This window comes from Prionailurus bengalensis, chromosome C2, assembly GCF_016509475.1.
Source record: "Prionailurus bengalensis isolate Pbe53 chromosome C2, Fcat_Pben_1.1_paternal_pri, whole genome shotgun sequence".
Taxonomy (NCBI): domain Eukaryota; kingdom Metazoa; phylum Chordata; class Mammalia; order Carnivora; family Felidae; genus Prionailurus; species Prionailurus bengalensis.
Window position 1 is genome coordinate 127,143,078 of NC_057350.1, and position 13,586 is coordinate 127,156,663.

General features: G+C 38.9%; 1 protein-coding gene and 1 pseudogene across 4 annotated transcripts in view; one reads left to right on the forward strand and one right to left on the reverse strand.

Annotated features, from left to right (window-relative positions):
* Positions 1 to 13,586, reverse strand: part of NCK1 (NCK adaptor protein 1) — an 85,892-nt gene that overhangs the window by 33,644 nt on the left and 38,662 nt on the right. The window lies entirely within an intron of this gene.
* Positions 7,347 to 7,829, forward strand: LOC122491953 (annotated as a pseudogene).

Genomic DNA, 13,586 nt, shown 5'->3' on the forward strand with positions numbered 1-13,586 from the left:
CTCTGTCTCTGTCTCTCAAAAAAGAATAAACATTAAAAAAAAAAAAAAAAAAAAAGGGAGACAATAGACCAAAAATGGAGTCCCTCATACTAAGCCCCTTGTCAGAAAACTAAGACTCAATACCTAGCATAATTGCAGTTTCAGTCTCTCCCAGAAATGTAACCTTTAACCAGTCGATCTGAAATTACCTGGTCAGCACCAGTGAGGTACCCTTCCATCCTCCACCCTACCCAGCACCCTTCCATCCTCCACAGGAAGGTGGCCTCTTTGCTAGAAACGTCCTTTTCCTGCCTTTCTCTACCAATAAAAGGCTTTAATTTTGTACAGCTCTTTGGAGTTCCTTTCTATCTGCTAGATGAGATGCTGCCCAATTCATGCATCATCAAATAAAGTCAGTAAGATCTTTACATTTACCCAGTCGAATTTGTTTTTTTAACAACAGTAAAGGCCAATCTGTAACATCTCAGACAGAAATAAGGTAAAAGTTATTGGAAACTGGAGGAAAGGAGATCTCTGTTAGAAGATGGTAAGGCGCTTGGCTGAACTGTATTCACATCCTAGTGTTTTGTGGAAGGGTAGAACTTGTGAGGATGAAACTGGCTATGTGACTGAGGCCATTTCTATGCAAAGTGTTGAAACTGTGGCTTGGTTTCACTTGAGTGCTTACAGTAAAACATGAGAAGAAAAATATCTTAAAGATATAACTGTTAATCAAAAGGGAAGTTAATTTAAAAGGTAGAAATTCTCAGTCTGCTGTACTGCCAAAAAAAAAAAAAAAAAAAGAAGAAGAGAACGAGCGAGAGAGAGAAAACACATTCAGAACAGAACACTACGAGTGTGGCAAGAGATTCTTTGATAGGGATTTGTAAAGGTGTGAACATGGGATTCAACCAGCCACCCCAGCAGGAAATAGCCAATATGAACTGGAAGGAGACAAAGATGAAAAAAGACTGTCAGTGTTCTTAGATTTAATAGGATGCAACATACAGATATGCCACTGCAAATGTGAGATACTCTTCAAGACAAGGGAAGAAGGACCCAAAAGGTGATTCAGAGATCATTAAGGCCACCTCCCCCAACTCAAAAAAGAAGGCCATTACCTGGGTTTCAACAGGCTGGAAGACTGCCAGCCCGAAGTCATGGAGGCCAGGCCAGTAGAGCCATTGGCATGTTATTCCTTAAGGAGCACTGTGCCTCAGGCTGTGCCCAGAAAAGCCATGGACAAAAATATTTAAAAATTTAACATTTTTAATGGTGAAAATATTTGAACAGATACTTCACCAAAGAAGACAGAGGTTTCCCCCACTACCTGAAAGTACAGCATTCCTATGAAACTTTTCACAAGCAAAAATGACATACAATGTATCCCCTTCTTTCTGAAAGTTCAAGTCACACCATTTTGCTTTTACTAAAGAATATCTCACGTACTAAGCGCCTGTTTTTGACAACCAAAAGAAATCCAAAGAGGATTTTCGCTTTTACAGAAAGTCATTACCATACTAATGTAGGTCTTTAAGTGGCATAATGTGAACTTTTGGAAAGAGGGGATAGTGTACAAGGATGACATATAAACTCATATGAAGATCCTCTGCATCATTAGTCATTACAGAAATGCAAATTAAAACCACAAAATGATATCATGACACAGCAAATTAAATGGCTTAAAAAGATAAGGGAGGTAATAGGAAAGGAAGAGAGGGGAAGGGAAGGAGGGGACATACAGAAGGAGAGGGGGGGTGGGAGGAGAGGGGAGAGGGGAGAGGGGAGAGGGGAGGGGGGGAGAGGGGAGGGGAGGGGAGGGGAGGGGAGGGGAGGGGAGGGGAGGAGAGGAGAGGAGAGGAGAGGAGAGGAGAGGAGAGGAGAGGAAACACAACAGTACCAGGTGTCAATAAGGATGCAGAGCAATGGGAACTCACACATTGCGCTTGTGGGGATGCAAAACAGTATAGCCACCTAAAGGGTAACAGTTTGGCAGCTTCTTAAAAAGTTAAACATAGATTAACCATATACAATGTCCTTGAAACAGACTCAAAAGGCTACGTATGACATCCTGGACTACAAAGCGTGAGGGGGTGGGGCGCCTGGGTGGCTCAGTCGGTTAAGCTTCTGACTTCAGCTCAGGTCATGATCTCACGGTTCCTGGGTTCAGGCCCCGCACTGAACAAGGCTTTGTGCTGACAATTCAGAGCCTGGAGCCTGCTTCAGATTCTGTGTCTCCCTCTTTCTCTACCCCTCCCCTGTTCGGTCTCTGTCTCTGTCTCTCAAAAATAAATGTTAAAAAATTTTTTAAATATATTAACAAAAAAAAGCATGAGGGGGTGAAAAACTGTTCTGTATTTAGATTGTGGCAGTGATTATATAACTGTGTCAAATCTCAACCACACTCTAAAAAAAGTGTGAATCTTCCTGAATGTAAACTAAAATATTTGGCAGAAAATATTCACTGCTCAGTCTGATACTTTAAATGGACTTGTTTATATTCACATATGATTCTGTATCATCATGCAATATACATTCACTAAGTTTTGCAGATCTTCAAATGCTGACATTTTATTATAAAATATCATTGCATTCATACAGCCTCTAGAATCTCCAGAGTAAAAATGGAAATTAACATCTCTGTATAATGAAAATAGTCTGGTCTTGTAGACTCTTTAAAAGGTATGTTAGGAACCTCTAGAGAATTGCTAATCTAAATATAGTAATAATAACATCAGGCCAAACACCTAAAAATATATTCTTCCCCCACCTACTTTTATATTTTATACATTTATTGGGTATATTTATATATTAATGACACTAAGTCTGTCAAATCATGTTACCAATCATATTGTGTGTGATATGTAAACTATGAGGAAGAGTACAGTTTGCTATGTATATAGGCCATGATAAATATGACCATTTTTGGCAAGGCAATTGTTACATTCTGAGAAGTATGGAATTAGCAAGTGATAGAAAAAAATTCTAAAAAGAAATCTCTCATGCTAATACCAATGCAATTTTAGACTCTCTTATAGTTTAACACATAACTTGACAATTTCCTGTTTCTGATAAAAATCAGCAGAGTGACAATACCCAAGTGACTAACTCCGGAAGTTTGGTTGGGTTACAGATCTTTCAGTAAACAATGAAGGGGGAAAAAAAAATCCCCAAATACCTAACTTCAATATGCTGTAAGTAATGCAAAAAGACAAAGCAATTCATAAAATGATTTTATTCTATTCAATGTTTTAAGCCCTGCTATCTTGTCAAGTAATTTTGATTGTTAAACACTCTTACAATGAAACAACACAGGTAAGAATCCCATCATGGGGAAAATAAAAGATTACAGGCTAGTCTGAAATAAAGGCTCTTAAAAAAAAAAAAAAATCAGGACTTTTTCTTTTTAAACAGGTCAAATAAAATGCCACCTTATTCTGTTTAGTTTTGCAAATATCACTTTGAACATATCCCCAATAGAAGCAAACAAAAAAAAAAAAACCCACAGGCAATAGTTCTGTGCATACCAAAATTAATTCAACAAATATTTACTAAGTAGTTTTTACAGACTAACAGGACACTGAGCTAATAAGGCCTGAGAGTAAAGAAAGGTATATCAAGCAAAACATGTTCTCAAAATAATCAACTGTAATTCTATTTTTCAACAACTTATTTAATGCTTTACTACTCCCTCAGCTATCACAAAATTTTACTTATTACTCTGAATTATAAGCTGTATCAAGATCACCTTAAGAACATATCACCATTTTACACTCTGAAGAATATTACATTTTATATAATCTAAAGAAGAAACCATTATACATTACCACTAAAGTAAAAGGAATAATCTTGCTAATATTACTAAATGATAAGTAATTGTGGTATAAATCACCAATTATGAAAAAAAGTAACATAATGAAGAATTTACTGGCATAATTAATACAACAAATGTAAACACATTAACTGATTTAATCCTTATTGTACTACATGGCAATTAAACCTAAATGGGTTGATAATCAACTATACTCATGTTTTTAATATGCATTTTTTAAACTGTGATACATATGATGGGCTGAATTTTTTCCCCTCCAAAATTCAGATGCTGAAATCCTATCCTCTAGTACCTCAGAATGTGACTGTATTTGGAGATAAGGTCTTTAAAGAGGTAATTAAGGTAAAACGAGGTCATTAGGGTAGCTCCTAATCCAGTAGGACTGGTGTCATTATAAGAAGAGCTGATTACCAGGGCACCTGGGTGGCTCAGTCGGTTGGGCATCCGACTCTGGCTTAGGTCATGGTCTCATGGTTCGTCCGACTCTGGCTTAGGTCATGATCTCAAGGTTCGTGAGTTCCAGCCCCACGTCGGGCTCTGTGCTGACAGCTCGGAGCCTGGAGTTCGCTTTGGATTCTGTGTCTCCCTCTCGCTCTCTCTGCCCCTCCCCCACTTGTGCTCTGTCTCTGTCTCCCAAAAATGAATAAATGTAAAAAAAAAAATTTTTTTTAGAAGAGCTGATTAGGACACACACTATGCAAAGACCATATGAAGACACAGAGAAGACAACCATCTACAAGCCAGAGAGAGGCCCTCAGAAGAAACCAATCCTGATGACAACTTGATCTTAGACTCTAGCATCCAGAATTTTGAGACAATAAACTTCTGTTAAGCCACCAATTTGTGATACTCTGAAGGGCAGCCCTAGCTAACTGATACAATACACATAAAATTTATCATCTGAACCATTTTTAAGTGTCCAGTTCAGTGGCATTAAGTACGTTCATCATGTTGCACAATTATCACCACTATCCATCTCAAGAACAATTTTGATCTTGCAAAACTGAAATTCTATACACTTTAAATCATAAGTCCCCTATACAGCCAAACTACCAAGTAAAATTAAGTGTAAGAATAACAGTCATTTTCAGACAACCATTCTCATAAAATTTAATTCCAATTTACACTGACTTAGGAAACAACCAGACAATGTGTTCCAGCAAAACAAAGGAGTAAAGCAAGAAAAAAGAAGACACAGAATCTAGGAAGCAGGAAAAGCAATGAATAAAGGCAAAAGGAATTTCCAAAATGCTAGCAAAAGTAAATTAAGATCAGAAGCAGATCTAGAATAAACAGTCCAAATTGGAGGATTCCAAAAAAAGAAAAAAAACTGGTAAAATTATCTGACAGATTAGGCTATTTATAGAACTGTTGGAATATGGGAGGGCTTAGCTATAAGTTCAAAGACAACAAAGAAAATTTTAAATGTAAACCATATAAATTTCTTATAAATTAAAAAAATTACACAAGAAGTAAAATTTAATCATAGCAGATGGGTCAGCTATAAACAATATGTATGTGTTTTATATAGTCATAATGATGAAAATCCCGAATATGAATATACAATTTTAACTAAGACAATAAGGCTAAGAAAGGTTAAGAAAATAAATGGGGGCACCTGGCTGGCTCAGTAGGTACAGCATGGGACTCATGATCTCAAAATTGTGATTTCGAGCCCTAGCTGGGTACAGAGATTGCTAAATAAATAAATAAATAACCTCATTAACCTTAACAGAAAATCAGTAGGTGTCTAAAATTAATCCATCAGGAGATAAAACAATTACATGTTTTTTATTTATCAAAGTAATAAATGAATATAGTTTAAAATGTCAAATAGTACTATAAGGCCTCTAACAAAAGTTAACAGTCCTTTGTTCTCCTCCTTTTTCCTCCTGCTGGTCTCAAGAAGTCATCACTTTCAACTTTTTACGCTGTTGCTTCTAAAAGAGCTCAAAAAATTTTAAAGTGATTACTTCTTGAGGCAAGGGGGTAGAAAAAGGAGAGCAAAGGTCTGCTATTTTTGTTACTAGGCCTTTTAGCACTATTTGACATTTTAATTTTTTTTATATTTATTCATTTAAAAAAATTTTTTAATGTTTATTCATTTTTGAAAGACCGTGAGAGACAGTGCAAACAGGGGTGGCGCAGAGAGAGAGGGGGACGCAGAATCCGAAGCAGACTCCAGGCTCTTGGCTATCAGCACAGAACCCGATGGGGGGCTCGAACTCACGAACTGTGAGATCATGACCTGAGCTGAAGTCGGACACTTAACCGACTGAGCCACCCAGGCACCCCAATGTTTACTCATTTTCAAGAGAGAGAGAGAGAGAGAGAGAGAGAGAGAGAGAGAGAGAGAGAAGTGCAAGGTGGGGGAGGAGCAGAGAGAGGGAGACACAGAATCCAAAGCAGGCTCTATCTAGTCTCTGAGCTGTCGGCACAGAGACCGACACGGGACTCAAACCCATGAATGAGAGATCATGACCTGAGCCAAAGTCAGATGCTTAACCGACTGAGCCACCCAGGTGCCCCAGCACTGTCTGACATTTTCATCTATGTTCATATATTACTTTGATAATTAAGAAAAAATTAGAAAACCTCACTGATCCGTTAAAAATCAAACTTAAGTCAACCAAAATGGTGAATAGCTAGCTAGCTGACATTCAAGCTGTACGAGCATCCATTTTCTCTTCTTTTCATAGTAGTGTTTCAGCTTCCTTCTGAGACCCTATCCTCTCCATCCCTGCCCCCATCCACCAATTCTATTTTGACATTCTTTAGGTGGAGTTCCAACCCAGGGGTAGTATATGCAATCAAGCACAGCTAATCAGAATATTAAATCCCCTTATTTCCTGTGACTAGTGAAGAATGGGCTTAAAACAAGTTGTTCATTCAGAAAGTTTCTTAGGATGTCTACATAGGTTACTGGGAAAGCACTCTCTCTTTTCCCAACAGACTTAAACCTGAAAGCAGAGTAAATGTCACTATACAGAACCTGACAATGAAGCTGAGAGGTGCACAGAGATTAGATTCTATTTTTTGAGCCCCCAATTCTAATTATTCCTCAACCCAGAATCTATCCCTGGATATTTCACTTCATAAACCAAAATTACTTTTCTGTTAAAACAAACAAATAGGGCCAATATACGATAACGAGCACCTGAACTGAAAGAAAAAATAGAGTATCAAATTTGGTTTTTTGAAGTTTGTTTGTTTACATAATCTCTACACCCAGCGAGGGGCATGACTCACAACCCCAAGATCAAGAATGCATGCTTTCAACTGAGCCAGACCGGCATCCCTAGAGTGTCAAATTTAAAGGAAAAAAGGCACACTCTGTAAGAAAGACTTCAGAAGTAAGAAAAATGCAAAAGCAAGGATAAAATAAACTAAATGGAGATTAAGAAAACCCTAATAACAAGTACAGACATTCCCAAATTTAACAACTCTGTGTGTGTGTTACGTGTAAACACTCTGGACCAGGTTTAATGAAGGCTAACACTGGACTCTTTCATTGCCTGATTGCTGCCTCATAGCTCGCATGCATGCTCCCAGAAAGGGCCTGTCCCAGTTGGCTCTGCCTTATCGCCACAGCGTCCCCACCTGGCTGAAGTTGATGTCTGCCGACGTGAAGGAACAGATCTACAAACTGGCCAAGAAGGTCCTGACTCCCTCATAAATCAGTGTAATCCTGAGAGAGACTCATATGGTGTTGCACAAGTACATTTTGTGACAAGCAATAAAATTTTGAGAATTCTGAAGTCCAAAGGACTTGCTCCTGATGTTCCTGAGGATCTCGACCATTTGATTCAGAAAGCTGTTCGAAAGAATCTTGAGAGGAACAGAAAAGGATGTTAAATTCCCACTGATTCTGATCGAGAGCTGTCTTCACTAGTTGGCTTGATATATTATAAGACCAAAGGAGTCCTCTCCCCGCAATTGGAAATACGACTCACCCACAGCCTCTGCCCTGGTTGCATAAATTTGACTATGTACTCACGCAATAAAATCATTCTCTAACTAGAAAAAAAAACTAACACTGAAAACGATGTGGATCTTATGAACAACCAAACCCCTGATTTAACCAAGCTTTCACCTGTCTATTATTTATCTTTTCAAGGCTCTACTATGTGCAAGACACAGTATGAGCTATCCAGCTTACAAAGATAAGTCTGTCCTGAAAGAGCTTACAAGCTAGTGGAAAAAGTTCTATTTCTTGCCAATACTACTTCATCTGTAATGCTGACTTACATTAAACTTATTCTGCTCACATGAGCATCACAAACTATGCCAACTGCATTTGTAAACTGGGTCTAATGTACTGCGAATGTTTATATACATTTAGATACACCTTTGACTAAGCCAGTAAAACCACCTGTCTTCACTTCTGGTTTCCAGATTCCACCAATTTTAAAGTGTAATATAAAAACAAATGGTCTGCCTTTAACTCCAAAGGCCTTAAGAACAAAAAGTATAATGGTCCTAAGGAGGCAAGCTAGGTACCAGTATAAAAAAGACAGATCCAGAGAAGCAGCATAACAACTTTATACCCACTAGTTCTAAGACAAAAGCCGTGCATTCTGGTTTTATTCTCTTCCCATAAGTTAATGCCAAAAAGGGAGCCACTAATATTTGGAGAATGGGGGCGCCTGGGTGGCACAGTCGGTTAAGCGTCCGACTTCAGCTCAGGTCACGATCTTGCAGTCCATGAGTTCGAGCCCCGTGTCAGGCTCTGGGCTGATGGCTCAGAGCCTGGAGCCTGCTTCCGATTCTGTGTCTCCTTCTCTCTCTGCCCCTCCCCCCTTTCATGCTCTGTCTCTCTCTGTCTCAAAAATAAATAAACGTTAAAAAAAAATTTTTTTTTTAAATATTTGGAGAACGGTTTTTCTACTCACTTGTGCCATCAACTGTGGAGGTTCTGCGAAAAACAAATAATCTTCCTGAGACACCGAAGTAGTGATTTCATTCAGTCTAGACTGCCTCTAACCTCTAAGTGCTGGGGAGAAAGACCCTCATAAACAAACCTGTCCTTTACCTAAGGGGAATGGAGCTCCACTAGGTGACTGCACCCTCAAAAATAAAATGGCAGTCAGAAACTAGAGAACAAAGGTCATGATAATAAAAGTAGATTTAGGTTAATCTCTTACATCTTTGTCACTATTATCTCTAAATTGATTCCATATTTGGCTATGTGGGCTGTAAAAGAAAAGGAATGAGAGGTATGTCTAGATTTTCTACCTCACCAGCCAAGTTGACAGAACCCCCAAGAGGTTTTGGGTGAAAACAGCTTGGGGGGGGGGGGGGCGCATGTTGGTTAGGTATCTACTTCAGCTCAGGTCATGATCTTGCAGTTCAGGAGTTTGGGCCCCACGTCAGGCTTGCTGGTGTCTGCGCAGAACCTACTCCAGATCCTCTGTCCCCACTCTCCCCCACTCTGTTCTTCCCACTTGCACTCTCTAGCTCTCTCAAAAATAAACATTAAAAAAAATTCTTTTAAATGTTTATTTATTTTTGAGAGAGAGAGAGCACAAGCAGGGATGGGACAGAGAGAGGGAGACACAGAATTTGAAGCAGGCTGGAGACTCCAGGCTCTGAGCTGTCAGCACAGAGCCTGACACGCGGCTTGAACCCATGAGCCATAAGATCATGACCTGAGCCAAAGTCGGATGCTCAACCGAGCCACCCAGGCGCCCCAAAAATAAATAAACATTTTTTTTTAATTATTAAAAGAACAAAAGAAACTACAGCCTCTGAGATCTGATTCAAAGAAAAAAGGAGTATAGGAACCAATCCAGGCCTGAGAACAGAAAACCCCACACCACTCTCACATTAAGTGAAGTAATACTCCACAGGTACTTGCAAACTGTTAGATTACCACATACAAAGGCCTAGGTCTTGAGGGTTAATTCTCTTCCACCATCAGTGAGCCATCTAGCTTCCTCAGGCTATCCCTAATCTGCAGGGCTGGGAGTTGTGTCCTAGGACTATTCAAATACTACTTTGATAAATAAGGATCTTCCAAGTCCAGGATCTGCACCTGAAAGTGACTGCCTCCTTCAACTTTGTACCCTAGGCAACTTGCTTGCCTTGCTCTAGTCTCAGCTCTGCTCTACTGCTCCTAGAAACAAAACATGCTTAACAAACAAGAGTTGCCATTAAACTGCCTTGCCATTAATTATGAGTCAAGGAATGTCATATTAACTTCCTTGAAACTCCATTTTCTTATTGGTAAAATGAGAGAACTGAATCAGATTGTATCAAAAAGTCTCCTGAGTTATATCAAAACTATGATCATATCAAAACTATTGACTAAATTTCTCCTTAAATTATATGGACTAAATAAAACCAGATCTGTATTGTGTTTTCTAATGTTTTCATCATCTTAGCCCCTTGGTATTCTAGTCTTTACTCTTTAATATACTCTTAATTACCAAATCTCTTTTAAGTGTCATTCCAAGTCATGTTTCCAAAGTTGTACATATTTCCAAAAGAATACACACAGCACAGGGGACAGTGAAACTATCATTTCCCCATGCTATATAGTACAAATAAGGTTTACATTATACCATCACATTTAGGAACCATATTCTCCTAACATATACTAAAACTTGTATGTAACGTGAAATTCAGGACATATTTAACATGCAATTAATCATAATATGAGTATTTTCACATTAACTGCTATACTTAATTCTAATTCTCCCTCATGTTCTCCATGTGCTTATGTAATTTGTATTCAAAAATATTTTCAGGGCTTTACCACTTAAGTCTTACTATTAAAATTGGCTTATATCTTTATCTTTTGGCTTATGCATGCAATAGGACCTACCAGAGAGTTACAGAGAACCAGTACACTATCACTTAAAATTCCTAGGGGTGGTGGAGCCTGGGTGGCTCAGTCAGTTGAGCATCTGACTCTTGATTTCTGCTCAGGTCATGATCTCATGGTCGTTAAAATGGAGCCCCAAGCTGGGCTCTGTGCTGGTAGCACAGGGCCTGCTTGGGATTCTCTCCCTCTTTCCCCGCTCCTCACCAGCTTGTGCTCGCTTGCATGCATGCTCTCTCAAGATAAATAAACATTAAAAAAAATAACGAGGTGTGAAAATGCTTTCTAAAGTACAGTACTTATCTACTCCGTAGGCACCTCACATTTATCCCTACAAAGTTTCTGCTTCTGTGCTCTATAATTCAGTAAACAGTAACACTATCAATCTAGTTATCTGGATTAATGAAACCCTATTCAGTCAATCCCTGCATCTCAATTCTTGTCCTTTTTACCTCCTTCATAGGACTCAAATGATTCCATGTTATCTCCATTCTCACTACCATCACCTTAGTAGTAATGAAGGCATTTGCCTCCTTAAGGTGTCTCTTGCTTTCCAGTCTTATCCGCTTCCAGTTGGAAGCATTTGGTTTTCTTCTTAGGAAAAAAAAATTATCAGAAAACAAGAATTCCTTCTTTTATGTATCTGCTATCTAGACTTAAAAACTAAGTAAAAGGTCTCATATGTGTTTATTTTGAAGTATAATCTGAAAAACAAGGGAAAAAAGACTAAGAACTCTGAAACTATAATGAAACTCCCTTTTGTAAAGTTATGAGAAGATTCTGGGAAGATGGTGGCATAAGAAGCCCTCCAAATTTGGTCTCTCCACCTAGACAACAATTGTACTAGCAGAATCTGTCTAATTGAACTATTTTACAATTTTGGAGACTACCCCAAGGCTTGAAACTTCCAGAGGAAGTCTTGGACTATTAACTTTGGTTAATTTCAGCTAGCTCAGCAATGGCTAGTAGTAGCATCTTCCACTCCCCAGGCCCATGCCACGTAGCTGTACATTAGTTCCAAGAGCAGCTTTCAAGAGTCAAAATGAGCAATAAGGATCCTGTCATCCATATATCAGGGATCTGTGTTCTGACAGTTGAACGATGCTTCTGATGACTTGAGGTGCTGACAGAGGCATATACGTGCGCGCACGCACACACGCACGCACACACACACACACACACACACCAATTATGTAAGCCCTTTTCCCTCAGGCTGAAGAAAATCTAATCTACAGGGCTGGAGTCTTTTTTAACCTTCTCCTTTCAGGAGCCTGACACTAAAGAACTAGTAATAAGGGTATTAAGAAAGTCACCACATGTATCCAGAAAAAGGCACAAGCTCAGTGAAGACCTGAGGAAAGCTTAAGTTTATACTTCAAAGTGGTTCCTGGCACAGAGAAAGTTTATGACAATAAAAACAAAAACCCAGGAAACCCTGGGGAAGAGATGATCTGATTTTCAGACTTACCACATTATTAAATTCACACAGTTTTCAACAACCAATGTATCACAAGGGATACAAAGTAACATGTAAGTATGATCCATTCAAAGGGAAAAACCAATAGTAACCATCCTGGAGAAAGACCAGCTGACAAACTCACCAGACAAAGACTTTAAACAAATATCTTAAAGATGCTTAACTAACTAAAGAAAGTAAAGAAAATGATGTGTGAACAAAATAATAGTATCCAAAGAAATAGAAAACCTAAGAAATTCTCCAGCTGGAAAGTACAATTACAAAAAGGAAAAGTTCACCAAAGGGATTTAAAGACAGATTTGGAACAGGTAAAAGAAAGTATCAGTGAGCACGGAGACAGGGCAATTGAAATTAGCAAGCCTGAGGAACACACACACGAACAGACACACATACACACACACACACACACACACACACACACACACAAATGAGAGAATAAAGGATCTGTGGGACACCAGGAAAAGAACCAACAGATGCATTGTGAGAGTGCCAAAAGGCAAAGAGGGACACTAAGGGGAAAAGAGATTATTTGAAGAAATAATGGCTGGGGCGCCTGGGTGGCTCAGTCGGTTGAGCGACTGACTTCGGCTCAGGTCATGATCTCATGGTTTGTGAGTTCAAGCCCCGCGTCAGGCTCTGTGCTGACAGCTAGGAGCCTAGAGCCTGCTTCGGATTCTGTGTCTCCCTCTCTCTCTCTGCCCCTTCCCCACTCATGCTCTGTCTCTCTCTGTCTCAGAAATAAACATTAAAAAAATTAAAAAAAAAAAAAAAAAGAAGAAATAATGGCTGAAAATGTCCCAAATTCGGTAACGGACATGAATTTAAACGTCCAAGAAGCTCAACAAACTCCAAGTAGGATAAACGCAAGAAATCTATACTGAGACATACTATAAATGAAAATATTAAAAGAGAGAATCTTGAAAGCAACAGAAGAAGTGAATGATCACATAAAAGGGATCCTCAATAAGATCACCAATAGATTTCTCATTAGAAACTTTGGAGGATGCAGGGCACCTCGGTGGCTCAGTTGGTTAAGTGTCTGACTTCGGCTCAGGTTATGATCTCACGGATCGTATCAGGCCCTGACAGCTCAGAGCCTGGAGCTTGCTTCGGATTCTATGCCTCCCACTCTCTGCGCCCTTCCCCCACTCATGCTCTGTCTTCTCTTTCTCAAATATAAATAAAAACATTTTAAAAAATAATAATAAAAAAAAAAGAAACATTGGAGGAGAGAAGAGGGTAAGTAGAGTTGACCCTTGAACAATGCAAGGGTTGGGACCCTGTCACAGTCAAAAACCCATGTATTCTGGCTTCCCCAAACTTAACAACTAATAGCCTTCTGCTGAACAAGAAACCTTACTGATAACATAAACAGTTGATTAACACATATGTTGTATGTTATATGCATTATATACGGTATTCTTATAATAAAGTAAGCTAGATGAAAGAAAATGATAGGAAAATAAGAAAATCAT